Source organism: Ascaphus truei, chromosome 5 (assembly GCF_040206685.1).
Source record: "Ascaphus truei isolate aAscTru1 chromosome 5, aAscTru1.hap1, whole genome shotgun sequence".
Taxonomy (NCBI): domain Eukaryota; kingdom Metazoa; phylum Chordata; class Amphibia; order Anura; family Ascaphidae; genus Ascaphus; species Ascaphus truei.
The window spans coordinates 114,201,794-114,220,083 of record NC_134487.1 but is presented as its reverse complement, the minus strand read 5'-3'; positions in this window follow the sequence as shown (position 1 = coordinate 114,220,083).

Genomic DNA, 18,290 nt, shown 5'->3' with positions numbered 1-18,290 from the left:
GCTCCAGTCAGTCACCTCCTGCCCCAGTCAGTCACCCCCTGCCCAATCAGTCACCCCCTGCCCCAGTCAGTCACCCCCTGCCCCAGTCAGTCACCCCCTGCCCCAGTCAGTCGCCCCCTGCCCCAGTCAGTCGCCCCCTGCCCCAGTCATTCACCCCTGCCCCAGTCAGTCACCCCTGCCTGAGTCAATCACCCCTGCCCCAGTCAGTCACCCCCTGCCCCAGTCAGTCACCCCCTACCCCAGTCAGTCAGTCACCCCTGCCCCAGTCAGTCAGTCACCCCCGCCCCGGTCAGTCAGTCACCCCTGCCCCAGTCAGTCAGTCACCCCTGCCCCAGTCAGTCAGTCACCCCTGCCCCAGTCAGTCAGTCAGTCACCCCTGCCCCAGTCAGTCAGTCACCCCTGCCCCAGTCAGTCAGTCACCCCTGCCCCAGTCAGTCAGTCAGTCACCCCTGCCCCAGTCAGTCAGTCAGTCAGTCACCCCTGCCCCAGTCAGTCAGTCAGTCACCCCTGCCCCAGTCAGTCAGTCACCCCTGCCCTTGTCAGTCAGTCAGTCACCCCTGCCCCAGTCAGTCAGCCACCCAGCCACCCCTGCCCCAGTCAGTCAGCCACCCAGCCAGCCACTCACCCAGCCAGCCAGTCACCCAGCCAGTCACCCAGCCAGTCAGTCACCCACCCTCTCTCTCTGTGTATCACCCACCCTTTGTGTGTATCACCCACCGTTTCTCCCCTCTGTGTCTCCCCCTCTGTGTCTCCCCCCTCTGTATCTCCCCCCCACACTCTCTCTCTCTCTCCCCCACACTCTCTCTCCCCCCCACACTCTCTCTCCCCCCCCCCCAACACTCTCTCTCTCCCCCACACTGTCTCTCTCTCCCCCACACTCTCTCTCTCTCTCCCCCCCACACTCTCTCTCTCCCCCACACTCTCTCTCTCCCCCACACACTCTCTCTCTCTCTCCCCCCCACACACTCTCTCTCTCTCTCCCCCCCACACACACACTCTTTCTCTCTCCCCCCCCACACTCTCTCTCTCTCCCCCACTCTCTCTCTCTCTCTCCCCCACACTCTCTCTCTCTCTCCCCCACTCTCTCTCCTCCACACACTCTCTCTCCCCCACTCTCTGTCACCCACACTCTCTCTCTCTCTCTCTCCCCCACACTCTCTCTCTCGCTCTCTCTCTCTCCCCCACTCTCTCTCTCTCTCTCTCCTCCACAAGCTCTCTCTCTCGCTCTTTCTCCCCCACTCTCTCTCTCTCTCTCTGTCACCCACACTCTCTCACACTCTGGATCTGGATCTCTTATTTACCCTATATATCTTAACTGCCCTATACTACACCGAAATAACCTATACTGCTTTCTTCCAGATCTGACTCAAGCTTCACACGGAAGACATCGGAACCCCCCCTAACCCAGAAGACATTGCGGGAATGAGGGTACCTGGACATTGAGGGACTGCGGATCAGGTAAAATCCCAGGCGGGATTGCTGCTTTAGAAATTGTGAAGCAGGGACGTCCAGACACTGGTTAAGGGGTTCAGGAAACTAGTCATTCACACCTGGCTTTTATTTCTAGATCCGACATTTACACACACACACACACACACACACACACACACACACACACACACACACACACACACACACACACACACACACACACACACACACACACACACACACACACACACACACACACACACACGTAACAAGGACTAATTGTAGTATAATGTAAAACAATAAATACATTTATGTCAAAAACGAATGTTGTTCTGACTAGGAATTTATTAAATGTATTTTATTTATATATTTTATTTTAAAGCAGGGTTGGGGGAGGGACCAGGGGCATGGTTGGGGGTGGGACTAGGGGCGGGTTGGGGGCAGGACTAGGTGGCGAGTAGATTTTTTGGTTGGGCGAGTAGATTTTTGGGTGATTTGTCGAACACTGATTATTGGTATGCAAAATGTTTTGAAACTAATACGAATGAATCAGAGTGTTTTAAATTCTGTTTTATACCAGAATAACACATTTGCCCTGCTACCTTCCCCACACTCTTGTTGCATGCCTTATTTATAGGGATCTGCACACTTTTGTTTCACAGGAGAAATCCTATGATAGCATTATCAAATAAATGTTCCTATTTACTTGTATAACTATGGTGACACACATGAATTAATGGTTACTTACTATATGATATGAAGCGGTGATTACATAAGACTCTTTATAAGACTGTATAATGAAACCTGCGTGGTCAGAATTTGCATAATTTTGAACATTTACTATATAAACTTAAAAAACATTCTACATCTGTAGGTAATTTTTTTTTTTAACAAGCCAAAGACCATATTTATGTGTTAAATAGGAGTAGATGATAGTTTTCGTTTATTTTTTTGTGTGACTAATTCTCATATCAACAAACATATCATATAACTTAGTCATCTGAATAACGATTTGTATAAATGCCAGAATAAGAAAGAAATTAAGCCTTTCAAGACAAGTGAATGAGGCTAAAAATGTAATATTGAAAAAAGTTATTTGCACATACAGTATCTTTGGGCTGCACAGCGAACCATGTATCTTGGATGTCAACCATGCATTTACACACTCTATTTTATTATTATTATTATTATTATTTTGGAACAGGAACTTCCCACCTGAGGGGTACAATGTGTTTTGCATGTCCATGCTTTCTCCAGGGGCCCCTGAACTGAGTGTCCTACTGACAGCACGTGCTATAGTAATGGCTAAGTTGCCAATTTATACCTAAAATAAAAACAAGCGTTCAAATGCTACTGACATCTATATATAATAAAATTGAAATTTGTGAGTCTGGTGCTAGATGCGCTGAATCTGATTGGTCCTCAGCCTCTGGCCAATCAGATTGGTGGCTCTATGACGTCACCCAACTGCCGCCTCACCCAACTGCCACACACACACGCACACCACCACACACACCACCGCCAGCCCAGGTAAGTAACTAAACCGCCGCCTCACACCCCTGCGCCTCCAGCCTCCCCTCCCAGCTCACACCCCTGCCGGCGGCCCGCCACCTCAAACCCCTGCGCCTCCCTTCCCAGCTCACACCCCTGCCACCGGGGCCTCAAACCCCTGCGCCTCCCCTCCCAGCTCACACCCCTGCCGCCTGGACCTCAAACCCCTGCGCCTCCAGCCTCTGTTCCTGCCTTGCCTCCCAGCTCACACCCCTGCCGCAGGGCCGCCGCCTCACACCCCGGTGCCTCCCGCCACCTCACAACCCGGCGCCTCCCGCCTCAACGCCGGGAGGGGGCAGTCTGAGGGAGCGCGAGCTGAGGGCCGCGTGCACGGGAGCCTGCACCTGAGGGAGCGCGAGCTGAGGGTCGCGTGTAGGCGAGCCTGATTGCCCGCATGGGGAGGGAAATGGGCGTGGGGACTCGGGTGGTAGTGCGCAGTTTGAGTGTGAGTGTGTGTGTGACACTGTGTGTGTGTCACTGTGTGTGTGTGTGTGTGTGTGTGTGTGTGTGTGCGTCACTGTGTGTGTTGTGTGTGCGTCACTGTGTGTGTGTGTGTCACTGTGTGTGTGTCACTGTGTGTGTGTCACTGTGTGTGTGTCACTGTGTGTGTGTGTGTGTGTGTGTGTGTGTGTGTGTGTGTGTGTGTGTCACTGTTTGTGTGTGTGTGTCACTGTTTGTGTGTGTGTGTCACTGTAGTGTGGGGACCGGAGCTGCGCATGGGGGGTGAGGGGGGGAGGAGCGGAGAGAGGGGGGAAGCTGAGAAACAGACAGGGGGAGTGGAGGGGAGGGAGCGGGAAATTTTAATCATGGCCATTGCCAGGTGCCTGTCCTGTCCAACGTCCCCCCCATCCTGTCCACTGTCCCCCCTCCTCCTGTCCACTGTCCCCCCTCCTCCTGTCCACTGCCCCCCCCCTCCTGTCCACTGCCCCCCCTCCTGTCCACTGCCCCCCCCCTCCTGTCCACTGTCCCCCCCCCCCCCCTCTCCTATCCACTGTCCCTCCCTCCCTCTGGGGGTTGGGGGAACAGAGAAAGAGGGGGAGCACAGAAATAGGGGGAGAGGAGGGAGCAGGAAATTTCACTCACGGGCAACGCCGGGTCTCTCAGCTAGTACAACATATTACTCTTACTGTATGGGTTTTTTTTTTTTAATGACAAATTCTTTCTTACAATCAAATTAAGCTGCATCTACTGATCGATCATACATCATTTAACATCAGTGAATTCATAACTAATTGTAAGCAGATTTCTGATATTCTTCAGTATTTTCATTACTTTTCTCACTAATGACACCAGCTGTCAAACACAAATCAGCCACATTTTCCAAATATGTCATTGTAAATTAAATGAGTAACATTTTAATTTGAATTACCATAACTTAGAAAACATCATCTAAACTTAGTGCTTGCTTAGGCCTATTTTTGTTTTGAAATACAATAACAGTATGTGTATATCAAAAATGCGTTCAATTCATTTCCCAATTGCACCAATTCTAAGAGGAGAATAGAGGAAGACTAAAAAGAAACAAAGACAGAGATCCTCAAAATGGTGCTTAACTTTTTGCGCAGAATTACTCCCAATCATATGAATGGGAGTAACAGGGTTCTCAAGATTAGCACCCTCGTGCGGATTTGGGCCAAGGACAAGTGTTTGTATCAATAGCAGCAATGGAGGAAAACAAAGAGGTATGAAAGTTTGTTTAAATGTATTTTGACTATATCCCTTTAGAGCATTCATTGTTATAACTTGTATTATAGGCAAAAGCAGTCAAATTCAGGGCATTATTGAAAACCCTGCTCTCTGATTGGTTACAATTCCGGGCATTATCCAATCAGTAATGCCTGGAATTTTAGCAGCTTGCAAAGTGTAATTTTCAATCTGTTTATTTCAATGACAATTGAACATAATAAACAACTGACACAGGGCAGAGGATTGGTCAGCATGAAGTAACAGCTCTGAGACAGGGCAGGGTATTGGTCAGGAAGTATCAGCCACGGGTTGACTCCTCCCCCTCCTGAGCTGACTGAAAATTTCTGAGCAGATTCAGTTGAATTGGGTAGTAGAGAGTCTGAAAAGAAGTAAGTGGCTGCATTTTTGATTGTGTGTGTGTGTGTGTGTGTGTGTGTGTGTGTGTCTGTGTGTGTCAGTAGCAGTGTTTATGGGTATAGCAGCAGCAGTGTGTGTGTTGTGCAGTTGTATGTGTAGCAGCAGTTTGTGTGTGTGTTGTGTGTGTGTTGTGTGTGTAGAGCGGCTGTGTTGTGTGTATAGTGCTGATGTGTGTGTGTGTCAGTGTCAGTGTTAGCAGCAGTGTTTATGGGTGTAGCATGTGTGTGTAGAGCTGCTGTGTTGTGTGTGTGTAGAGCTGCTGTGTTGTGTGTGTAGAGCTCCAGTGTGTGTGTGTGTGTGTGTGTGTGTGGTGTGTGTGTGTGTGTGTGTGTGTGTGGTGTGCTTGTGTGTGTAGAGCTACTGTGTGTGTAGAGGTGCTATGTTGTGTGTGCTGTGTGTAGCAGCAGTTTGTGTGTGTGCTATGTTGTGTGTTGAGCTGCTGTGTGTATGTAGAGGTGCTGTGTTGTGTGTGTGTGTGTACACAGAGGAGACGGCAGTGTGTGGATATAGTATCTGCAGTGTAAGAGTATATAGCGGTGGATTCATGTATTTACCATTTTAGTTTAATAAAAAAATCTATATAACTATACAAAGTGTCTATTTTTTATGAAAAAAGTCTACATTTAGCCTATAATAGTAATAATCCCCCAGAACAGGGCATTACTGGCCAATAATGCCCTGGCTGGGTTAAAGTCCCTCGGCTTCGCCTTGGGCATTCAACTCTTCCAGCCAGGGAACTTATTGGCCAGTAATGCCCTGTTCTTCGGGGATTATTACTTAAATGTGACTTCTTTGTAGTCTACAGAGAAGTACTTATTTTCAAGCGACCTGCAGAAACACTTGAGGAATTTTAGCAGATAATGTGCCAGTGTGCAGTCCAAGCAGTAATTCATCAGTATTAAATGGAAACTGTATTTGTCCCTCTTTCTTGCTGCTCTCTACTTTGTCCAATACTATAATAGCTTTTTTATAGACAAGTATTCATTTAATATGATATAGTATTGCATTTCAATACATGAACACGGTACTAAAAGCTGCATTTCTCTCTGTTGACCACCTACTTATCAACAAGGCCTCCTCATTAGTTATGGGCAAAAGGGTCGGCTCTGTTCCGCAAATGTTTGACTCTGGTTTTACCAAAACCCGAACCACACACCGGAATGCGAATGCAGATTGGGCATCAGATTTTGAATCACTGAAATGAGAGAGTGATACAATTTAACATTACTTGTATTTATTTTATTAGAACATACTGTAAGGAAGGGGACATGTAGAATGTAAGATGGGTGATTAAGGGACAAAAACCAGTCAGGTTGATAGTGACTTAAATAAGCAGTGGCAGATGCTTACAAGTGATCAGAGAAAAAAAAGTGACAATTGGACATAATAAATTAAAATGTAATTAACTTGTTTGCCCAAGCATAAAGAGCATATCTATTGGAAGGAGGCATTTGGAGAAGGGAAATCCCACTAGACCCCAGTTTTATTCAGTTTCCTAAATTAATTCTTAAGGTGCTGTCAGCTTCTCCAAGAGTATAAAATAATAAAAGTGTGCACAAACCTGAATAAAGAGGGAAAATAATTTTTCTGGGAGATAATGCACATTTCGTGATGAACAAAATATGGAAAATTAACATGCTTTATATATATACTGATATGTTAATTTGAATCTTTGATGATGGAGAGGCATGTCATTCAATAAAGAGTTCTGTGATGCCGTTTTCTAAAGCCTTGAAGCAATGATGTTATATATGGAATAAAACGTTGGCGTCCATAGATTTTTATCTATTGTTCGCATTTCCCGAGACATGCTAATGATGCTTAATATCACGTCAAACACCTGTTCCCTGCTTAGTTTATTAACACATGTGTAAACATGCTACTATGAATGATAGGTAAAAAATGCTACTTTAATTCAGTATTGTTCCATATTATAAATGCACCAATTATTCTATCTATGGTTTGTTTTTTGTGTTTGATATCATATAATGTGATGTCATCACAATATTGCAGTGCGTATGTAGCAAGACAAATTGTTTCTGGCCCTGGGCCAACTGCGGTCAAGCGACCATACGGTAGATGCCCTGGCTCCAAAGAATTAATGCTGTAAAGGGTCTCTTATGGTAGCATGGGCACCCTGAAGCGAAACAGCGGCAGACACTGTCTCCAGCACAGTGGACTTTTAATTTTTATACCATGGCTCCAGAGACCCTGAGTCTTGCTACATCTGTATATCACCAGTAGATCATTTATTTTTCATAGAAGTGCTCACCTGTATACATCTGCTCTACAGTAGATATGATTTGCACAAAATAATACTAGGGTACAAGTGAATTTTAAACCACAGAGCCAAAACATTTCTGGTCCTCTGCCCCTCCACCATTGCATGCCGCTGAAGCACTATGAATTCTGTGGTGCAATTTTTCCTTCCTCGGTGGTGATTGATAGCTGTTAAACTGAGAAAAGCCACACCCCAGAATTCTTAGCGGCAGCAGCGCTGGTGCCACACCACTAAAAACACAAGGAAAAATGTAAATAATAGATAAAAGGGGGCTCAGCAATGAGTTCCTTAAGGCCATAGACCTCAGTGCCTTGTATGAGTGACACCAGCTATACAGTACCTCAAATAATATCACAGCATGCTTCAGCTATATATTGTGCCAGCACTGACAGAGACACTAGTCACATTTGAAAGTAAAGGTACAGTAAATAAAGATAAAGTGGGAAGTTCTAGATCAAAGTGTAATGTAAGTTTTGATCAATGTATGTTTGTGTTCTATAATGAATGTATCCCATCTGCTGAATAGAGAACTAACTAGACCAGCGGTGTCCAATACATTGGCTAATAGCCACATGTGGTGAGCGGGGGCACAGCCAGGACCGAGAGCTGGGACATCTCCTCGTTGGCTACAGGGGTGCTTGGCTGACCGACGGCTTCATTTTCAGCTTGGGGGCATGGGAGCAGAGGGAGGTCCAGGAGGACTGTAGCTCATGCCCACAATAGAAGACAGGCTTATTTGGAATAGCAGGGATTTAACTTCTGTAGGGACAGATGTGGTGCAGTCCGTACTTGTGGCTGTTGTGTAGTCAATAGGACACATTGAGAGGAGGGAAATCAAGTTCCAGTCATACAATCGCAACCCAATGTTTGTGCTTAGAATCACATTGAGGGCAACAGTTTGGTGGCCACCATCCCACTCTGGGCTGGGGGTACAATGATTTTGAGGGAGGCCAGTGATGTTCAGCGGCACAGTCTCAAGACCCTTCAGATGATTAACCAGGTTGACCAGTAGCAGTAACGGTCTCAACACAAAGACAAATATTGAACACATATAGTCTACAATCAGCATTGGGCATGTTTGTGACAATCAAGGGTGTCCTGGATAATTTTGCGGCGGTAGGCGGGATGGAGTCAAACATTAGTAAGGTGTGGTGAAGCTAGCATGGTACAGTATGTCAGAGTATAGCATAAGGGGTGCTTGGGTCTAGTATGGTTTCAGTACATTGATAGATGGCAGTGGTCAAATGGGCAAAAATGTACAAGGGGGTAGTGAATCATCAGCGGTTATTTCTGTAGTGGCACAGATAGCGGACTGTTCATGGAGATAGGTGCTTTGGATGTATCAGTTCAGACAGGTTTGAGGGATAAATCAAAGGGTGAAGAAAAAGGGGTTCATGAGAGTAGCTTCAAGGATACTTATATGTCAGGTCCTCTTGGGCTACATTTGCTGGTGTCGGTGCAAGAAAAAATCAATAAAGGGGAATATGTTGAAATAGTTATGCTGCTGCCCGGGTATAAGGAAGCCAAGGCTAAACATGATAAAAAAAAGGGAGGGTAAAAGCAGATAAATAGATAGAGAGGGGATTCCCCCAAAAATGGAAAACTAGTTAGAAGCGTATGCATTGCTGACCAGCGTAGTTTGTGAAAAGGAGCCGCAGAAGTGCTTGTTCTTTTCAGATATGCAGTATTCACACTATTAGACAAACATACAGGGTTTATGGTGTGGTGGCTTGGCTATCGTATGATAAGGCCTTTCACAAGCGGATGGTGATGCATAAAAAAGCAAGGTGAGATTACAAGGACATGGATCTGTGGTAGTCATTGATGACACCGCAGAGGCTATCTTCCTTTCTGTCAACAGCTAGCAGTACTCAATACACCAGACTATTAGCCTGGGGGAAAAGAGGCATATGTTGGGTCAATAATGACGACTGATTTAAGTGGGGATTTAATTGCAAGTTCACTCATGAATGTTCAGTCTGTGGAAGGAGTCACTGAGCTAGCTGATGTTGCAGAAGGTAGACAGGTTCTGTGGGTATAGATGCAGTTTGAGAGGATGTTCCAAAGGGTGGTAACTCTGGCGAAGGCCGATACTATGGTGGAATGGCTTGGCCATTATCCCAATAAGGAGGCAGCAGAGTTTCTTTTTCAAAGGTTTTTTGGTGGGTTTTAGCTCCCCTTTGGTCGAGGGGAGGATTGTGGGCATGACCTTAAGTCGGCAGAGCAGCATAGGGAGGTTTTTAGGGTGAAATTGTCTAAGCAACGTTCAATGGCAAGAATGGAAGGCTCCTTTAGTGGTGATTTCTCTCTTGGGTATAGTCTCAAAGAAAGAGCCAGACTCCTTTAATTTAATTAACCATCTTTCAAACCTGCAAGGGAGCTATGTGAATGATGTTTCAGATCCGAGGCAGTGTAGGGTATGCTATGCTTTATTTGACTAGGCTATGCAGTTGATGAGGTGTTACAGTCTGAGTGCTTTATTAGCTAAAACCAACATAGAATCCGCATTTCAGTTGTTGCCGGTTCATCCAGATTCTTTTCACCTTCTAGGTTTTTGGATCAAGGGTAACATTTTTGTGGATTTATATTTGATAATGGGGTGCTCAATTTCTTGTTTTTATTTTTTAAACCTTTAGTTCCTTTCTGGAGTGAGTGGGTCAAGAGGATTGTGGCATTCCTAATGTCATTCATTAGTTAGATGACTTCTTCTTTGTTGGGTCAAAGGGTACTTGGTTTGCGCAAGATGTTTGGCATGTTTTTAAGCAATTTCTGCACAAAGTGGTGTGGCTTTGGCAAGGGATCAGACAGAAGGACCAGTAACAGTACTTAGATTTCTTGGGATTGACACTGTTAGGTTGGAATACGCCTGAGGAAGCAAAGACGGTGAAACGCATTGGGTGGAATTTCTGAACCTTTGAAGTCTCTGTAGATGTTCGGCATTCTCTTTGCCTATGCAAACGGAATTGGCCTTTGGAATGCTGGTACATTCCCTGCTACGTTTTCATATTTGTTGTATATTACACATAATATATTACATTAAGCCAACAAATGTTTTTTGAGTGCTACTGTATATGTGTTTTTAATTTTTTTGAAATAAATGTACAATTTTTGCTATTACAATTTAGGTATTTGTCCTTTGAAAATCTTGGTTCAATGTTTGGGTACTTTCTCTGTATTTGTTCATAATATTGACTTTCAGTCCATGCGCCAGAGTATCTCTTTCCTATTCATGGTTTACCATTTTACTGAGAATAATCTTGTTGAATTGAAGGGAATGCTAAGAGCCTTCGTGACATACAGGAAGTTAACTGTGGCAGATGCAGGTATTGCTGGATCACATTCCCTTTGCTTGTTGGTGATAGATTGGGATTTTTCTAGGAGGCTGGGCTGACAAGACCCAATTAATTAGAGTCACCACAGACATCAGGAAGACAGGTGGTTGTTGTGCATTTTTTAACAGCTATAATGGGTGAACACTATGGCTCAGTGACCATGAATGATGAGTTATAATTGTTCGTAGACGCTTCTGGTTCAGTTGCTTTTCAGTCTTACTTTCGGGGCTGATGGTAGGCAGATATTTGGCTGGAGAGTTGTCGTGAATCGGAATATGATGAGGAATCTAGTTTTCTTCGAGCTTGTTGGAATAGATAGAATTGTGGGGCTAGTTGTTGACTAACTGACAGGTTACTTTTTAGTCTGATAACATGGGGGTGATGGCTGCTATGAACAATATCTTGGCTTCTTCCCAACCAGTTATTTCTGCAACATCTGGTGCTGTGGTGTCGGAGTTGTAATGTTTGCTTTAGGGCTATGCATGTGCTGGATGTTGATAACAGCAGTTCACAGTTAAAGGTTTTTCAGAGGGTGGCTCCAGCAGCAGAAATTTGGGAGACATGTACAAAAAAGTTGTGAAAACGTAACACTTAACAAGCGTATCCTAAGGCATTTTGGGAGTGGTATGGTATTGGAAGTGGGACATTTGGATGTGAGTGAGGATCAGTTTTTGGCACTGAAGATTTTGTTATTGAGAAAAAAGATGCAGGCTTTCACCAAATTCAGTAGATACATTTTTGACTGGTGTGCCCTTTATGTTCAATTTGAAGGTTTGGGAGGATATTTCAAAGCCATTTGTCATTAAGCAGATGTTGATGGCTTGGCAGAAGGGTGTGTTGGTCAAGTATAGTTGTAGACCAGTTACACCGGGAGTTTTGGAGGGTTTATTAAGAGTGTCTGCATCAGTTTGTTATTCAGAGTTTGAATCTAAACTGTTTAAAGCCTCCTTTGTGATTACCTTTTTGGGGGCATTCATGTGTGTAAGCTGGTACCCGGGGCAGAGATAAGAAGAGATGGCTTGATGTGGGTTGGTTATAGTGGTAAAGGATTAAGTCTAAATTTTTAGACAGCGGTCAAAAAATGAATCAGAGAGGGAGAGGTTCATGGTTGCAGATTGACGTGTTGGTGTAACGACGCTCATCTCAAACAGGAAGCGACCAGCAGGGCTGAGGTAGGAGTGTGCAAGAACCGACCTGTGCCAAGGGACAGAGTCCTGAAAGAGTAGTCAGACATAGGCCGTAGGTCAGGGCTGGCGGCAGAGTTGTGTAGTCGTGCGGATGAAGAGTCCAAGACAGACGGAAGACAGCGATGGTCGTGGTAGAGTACGTAGCTGGGTCTGCTAAAGGGAAACACAATCGAAATGGCGTTGCTTGTGTAGCCAGGTTCCCCCTTTTGCTCCGTGACCCCTGTTACCTCCGCTGATGGTGGGGGCTGCCGGAGCCGAGCGGCAGCCCCACCGGCGTTCCTGGAGGGTGGGGGCCGAGCAGGAAGTGCTCCGGAGGTCCCCGGCGGCTCGCGCGAGGGGCGCCGCCATTTTCCCTGAAGTTGCGCATGCGCAATGGGTCGCGGCAGCCGGTGGCCACTGCGGAGGTTGGCGCATGCGCAAAGGAAGTGCGCGCGAGGTGGCCATAGGGGAGAATAGCTCCCAAGAAGATACAGCCCCCAGGGTGCACAGGGGCAGAGTCAGGTGACGCCAGGTAGCCAATGGGGCTGTAGGATCTCCCTGCAGGGGAGATTGGATACATTTGGTGCGCTGAGCCCACGCTAGTCAACGTCAGGAGCAGCTAGGGGAAGGAAGTAGGGTGCAGGAGTCAGTGACTCTCTGCACTAGGCCAGCAGCCCCCTAGGCCCCAGATAGTCCTGAGTCACCAGGAGTTGAGTGTTGTAGGGACAGGCCCCAGGTTAGTGACCCTGCCCCTTACTACACAGAGTCAGTTAGGGACACAGCGGACGCTGCGCGTCCATCCAGAGGTTTGGGCTCAGACCTCCGCTGTCGCTGCAGCAGCCATCCGGGTGGGATCGCCCCGGACGGTAGTTCCTGGATTCGTCAGCCTTCGGATCCTTTGTTAAGCTCCTTGGCAGGCCCTGGCACTGGAGTGCTCGGCAGGTAACCATCAACAAGTGCACCAACGATCCTACATATATCATTAATACGGGACTAGTGGCTGCGCAGTCACACATATCTCCCTTTAAGGGTGCGGGACATATTGTGTGGGTTTATTGGACACGGGGTGGGATCACCCGGTGTAGGTGGGAGCGTCCTGCGAGACGCAGTAGTCAGTGTCTCCTCTAGAGAGAGACACCTGTTGATTTATGAATACGTACATGCTATGGAGTAAAGCCAGTTCTGTTTCACATCTGTTTGCTTAATGTGATTGTTTCCTGTGAGGGCCTCCTCCCTCTCCGTTGGGATCCCTCCCAGGTGGAGGCGTTGCACCACGAGATCGTATTATATGTATGTACCCCAGGCTCCCCAAGCGGAGGCTTAGGCTCCTGAGAGCCACACAGGTTACACAGCAGGTAGTAGCGTCTGTATTCACAGGGAATACCCGTTACACTTGTACACAGCATAAACTGAAAACTTTCCTTGGCAACTTCCTGCTTACAGGGCTGCCCTTTTAAAGAAAGTTGCCAGGAGCAGCAATGGAGAATCCTGCCACAGAGGGTGAGCTACAGCAAAATCCTGGAGCAGACTCTGAAAACAGGGTGGGATTTTGCAAAACCTCATAGTTGGGAAGTGTGGTTTGCCGGTCAAGGTTTTGAGAGGGTATGAGGCAATGAGACCATCGGGTGAAGGGAAGTATTTACTGCAAAGGGGTGGCTCACTCCTGTCACATTTTCAGTTTGTCAGAGTGTTCAGGCCATGTTTGGCTAAATTGGTAATGAAAGTGGCTGATTTTGTTATACATTCCTTATGAATTGGGGCTAAAATGCAGGCTGTTAGGCTTGGGTTCGGGGAGGCTGTAATTAGAAGAATTGGGAGGTGTGAGTCTAAGAGGTTTCAGTTATATATACGATTGGAATGGGTATAGTTGGGTATTGGTTATATGATTTATGTGTTTTTGTTTGTTGTTAGATTTTCATCCCCAGGATGTCGGGATTTGCGAAGATATCTATGGTTTATGGGCCACTAGAAGGGAAGCAGAGCGGCTATGTGAGATGCGACTTTGACTTCAAGTGGATGGAGTAAGGATTATGTGGTTGGGAAAAAGGATGCTGCTGTGGGAACAACTGCTCCTGAGGCAGCAGCATATTGGTATTTCAAGTGGGGTATAATGATTGGAGCAGTGGCATAGATTGGATTTAATTTGTGATGTAAAACATGACTTTAGTCAGAGTTTGGTTTCTTTTCTGGGTGATATAATTGTGTAGTCAGAGATTATTCAAAGGGTATGTTCGAAAGAGGATACAAATGCTGGGGTAGTTGAGCGTTGCCGGAGAAAAGTGAATAAGATACTGGCTTAGTTTTTCAGAGAACTGGGAGGTATGTCATTGAGACTTGGAGGACCCAGAGCCAGGTTTATTTAGAGGGGATGGTGTTGGGTGTGGATATATTTAATATGGGTTTGAAATAAAGTATGGAAGCCTCAATTTCTGTGGTAGGGAAGCTCGTCTAATTTGAGGGGTTTAATAACCTTGCTCATGGCAGTTTCTTCCAGACTGGGTTCTGAGACATTTGGATTGTTATGCTGGGGCGGCAGGAATGGGGGGTGTCGTCCCAAAATGGTGAATATATTATGTCTGCTGCCATACTTAATGTATATAACCACCATGGACTTAAGACATGGAAATGGGAAGTCTGGCATGGTTAATGTTTATATATATATATATATATATATATATATATATATATATATATATATATACATATATATATATATATATACACAGTGGTTAACAAATCACCAAAAAATCTACTCGCCACACAAAAAAATCTACTCGCCACCTAGTACCAAACGTGTGCTGCTTGGGCCAATATTTACTCGCCCGGGGGTTAAATCCACTCGCCCGGGGCGAGCAAATGTATAGGTTTGTCGAACACTGTATATATATATTAGTTTGACGCGTTTCGTCACGTGAGTGACTTCTTCAAGGGACGAAACGTGTCGGACGTCGTGACGCATGACGCACTGACGTCATCAACCAACCAGGAACTGTCTGTAGAGGAGTTTGCAGCATACACGTGTGGGCTGGAGCTGGTGAACGCTATCGATCTGACTGAGAGGAGAAAGGCCATTCGTGTCATACTGCTGGGTCAGTGCTCTCACATTGGAGGTACACTTGGTGGATATCGGTGTGTACAGACTTTTGGATTTTATCCTTCAGTGCTATATGAGTGCTGTTTGTCACCAGGTTTTACAACACCTCCACTAATGTGAAGAAACCACCCATCCCATCTCCTGATCAGACACTCATTCATCACGGATAAGTATCGGCTTCCTATTACCCACACTACCAGCAAATTGTTTGCAATACCATTTGGCTGCAGCTTCTCCCTACAGTCCCTGGAAGATTACAGATTGTCTCCCATGAATGTTTTTTTACTTTATTGAAGTGAGTTCATGTCCTGGCAGCTTCTCTTGTTCTAAATAAATTTGAGTTTTTTACATACAGTATTATGCTATGGAGCTGGCGCTTCTTCTTTTCTTTTTCTTTTAGATATCTATGATCTGGCTAGATCATTACAGAAGCCTTGCCTACTCCATACTGTGACTGGAAAATTTATATCTGTACCTGATTTGCATCAAGTATACACTCATTGGACTGGTTTGTTCTATTTTTGCACTGGACATTGAACATTTTAAGGAGGGTTTTGATTACCTTCCCCTTTTCTGTTTGATTTTTAAATTGTGTATTAATTTTTAATTACTTTTGCACGGATATCACAATTTGATTCATCATTATAACACTATAGAACTCACTTACACCCACACACTGATAGCGCTACTTTTTGTTCTTTGTATGTTTGAGATATATATATATATATATATACCCTTTGCTTGCCTCATTCATTGTAACATCGCCGGAAGAAGAGATCAGTGTATCTCGAAAGCTCGCACAAATAAAAGCATTTCGTTAGCCACAGAACGGTATCGTCTATTTATTTTTTGATTATTGAAGCTCGGCTAACACGGTACTGATACCTCTACATGTAAATATATATGTATATCCAGTGGTTGACAAATCCCCCAAAAATCTACTCGCCGAACAAAAAAATCTACTCGCCACCTAGTACCACACGTGTGCTGCTTGGGCCAATAGGAGCTCGCCACAATGTTAAATCCACTCGCCCGGGGCGTGCAAATGTATAGGTTTGTCGAACACTGTTTATATATATATGTGTATATATATATACTTTTCAATGGATAATATATATGCAACCTCTTGTCAACCCAGCATTTGTATTACATTAAACAGTATATCACCATGTTGGATCTAATTTACCCTTATGATTGGCTAGTAATCTTGACAAGTGGAGTATAAAAGAAAGGACAGGGAATACATTTCACAAATCCCTGAGGAAGCACTTAATGTGGGGAAATGTGTAGTATTTGTGAGCCACTGAGGACACTGTGTTTAGTGTCGGTGGCCATCTTGGTGTAACAGGTATTCCCCCACCCTCTGGGAGATTACGCTATTACAGGGTGTGTAGTGCTAGTTACCTTCTGGCTCACAGCACTGAGTTTCTGCCAGTGTTACTGGGGAAGACAGGACAGGCTTTTGGGGTGATGGCTGATTCTTTCTCACTGGTGTGGTGCCTCCATCTCTTGCCGGCTCCAGGGGTGCTGGCGGTAATCCCTGCAGGAAAACTCTCTTATGCTACTCCCCCTGATTAATTGCACTCTCAGGGAGGGTGTTGCAGGGTACATGCTACTACACACGCAGGTTCTTTGGATAAGGCTTATTTATTGGAGCCTTAAAACATACAGCACACCAGAAACAAATAGCTTCTCATCAGCAAACAAAAGAAAATAGCTTCTTCTTTAGCAGACAAAACAAAATTGCTTCTTTTTAGCAGACAGAACAAAATAGCTTCTCTTTAGCAGACAAAACAAAAATAAGGCAGCTTCTCTTTTGTATGCAGGAGACAGACAGTTCATCACACATGTACTTTGCAACACAGACATTACAGCAGTAATCTCTTCAGCATTTTCAGTCCTGTTTCCTCACCAGCTCTCCTGCATGTATATACAGCCTGAAGTTTTAACACCTTGATTATGCAGCTGGGGTCAGACTAATTAAGCAACCCTTCTCAACTTAACCTCGTCACTGCTGCACTGCAAGCCTAAACATAGGGTTTCCAGGCATATGGCTGGTGACGTTCATTCACCCTGTCACAGAGGGTATATAAAAGAACTGGAACACTTTATTCTTCAAAATCAAAGAATACAGCATATAACTGATTAAATTCTATTCCTTCCTCCGGATGGTCCCTGGAATCAACCCAGGAGGCTTGAGGCCTCTAGAGTCTATCCTCTGCTCTTCCCTCAGCCCCTGGTGGGATGAGGGGTAGCTGTCCTACTCCCTAAAGGGAGTGGATGAAAGGTGGTCAAAGCCCTGACTCCACACTCCCAGCCCACACTCTCTTTCATGGGAGAAAGCCCACTAAATTTGGCTGTGCAGCCCCTTAAGTACCCTGGGGGAGAGTCAAAGTTCTAAGTCCTTTGATTGGGCAGTACACAAGCCTTAGCTTGCCCCCCCTTGTCACTCATGGGAGTTGCTTACTACAGGGGGAAACCAGGATGCATCCTCTGCCTGTTCTGGTACAGAGCTTATGTGTTAGGCAGGGCAGATTAGTAGCCGAAAAGAAGACATGGCTACATTGGTTTCGCAGAATGGCTCGACCAGCGAGTAGGAGAGACTGCAGTGCAAGTGACGGACAAGTCATGCAGGGCCCTGCTAATTACCTGGTCCGCACTGGCGATCAGTGGCCACCTATTGGATTTCTGCCATGGTACGTCAGAGTATTGAATGGGATAACAAGGAGATACTGGCCCCAGTGTTTATCACTCACTCCCAAAAGTCCTTCTCAAGAAGGATGGAACCACATGGTTCTGTTTAGAGTATCAGAAGCAAGTTTCAGATTTCTTGGGGCCAGACAGCTATTATCGGAAATGTGTCCCCTGGTATAATGCCCTAGTCAAACACCTGATGACTAGGAAAAGATGCCAATGCTCTGTGACCTGGTCTCCTGAATGTGAGACCAGTTTCCAGGCTGTAAATGTTGCCATAGCCAATGCCCCTGTCATGGCAGCCCCCGATTACCAGAAACGATTACTGATCTAAACCAATGTCTCTACCTTCAGCATTCATGCGGTCCTCAGCCAGGTGGGCAAAGAGGTGTCTTATGGCAAAGTGTTGCTTAGTAATTATGGTCCCAAGTGCCTTGAGCTGACATGAACTGCTTGCAATGGAAATACTTAACATTTTGTAAGTGATAATACATAACATATTCTATCATTTATCCTTGGGGTACTTAAACAACATGATGTTATTCAGTGTGGCAAGCAATTAAACACACATGACAAGGAATGTATGTAAAGGAGACGTCTATAACAGGGTAGTCCTTGCAGGTTACAGACAATAAACC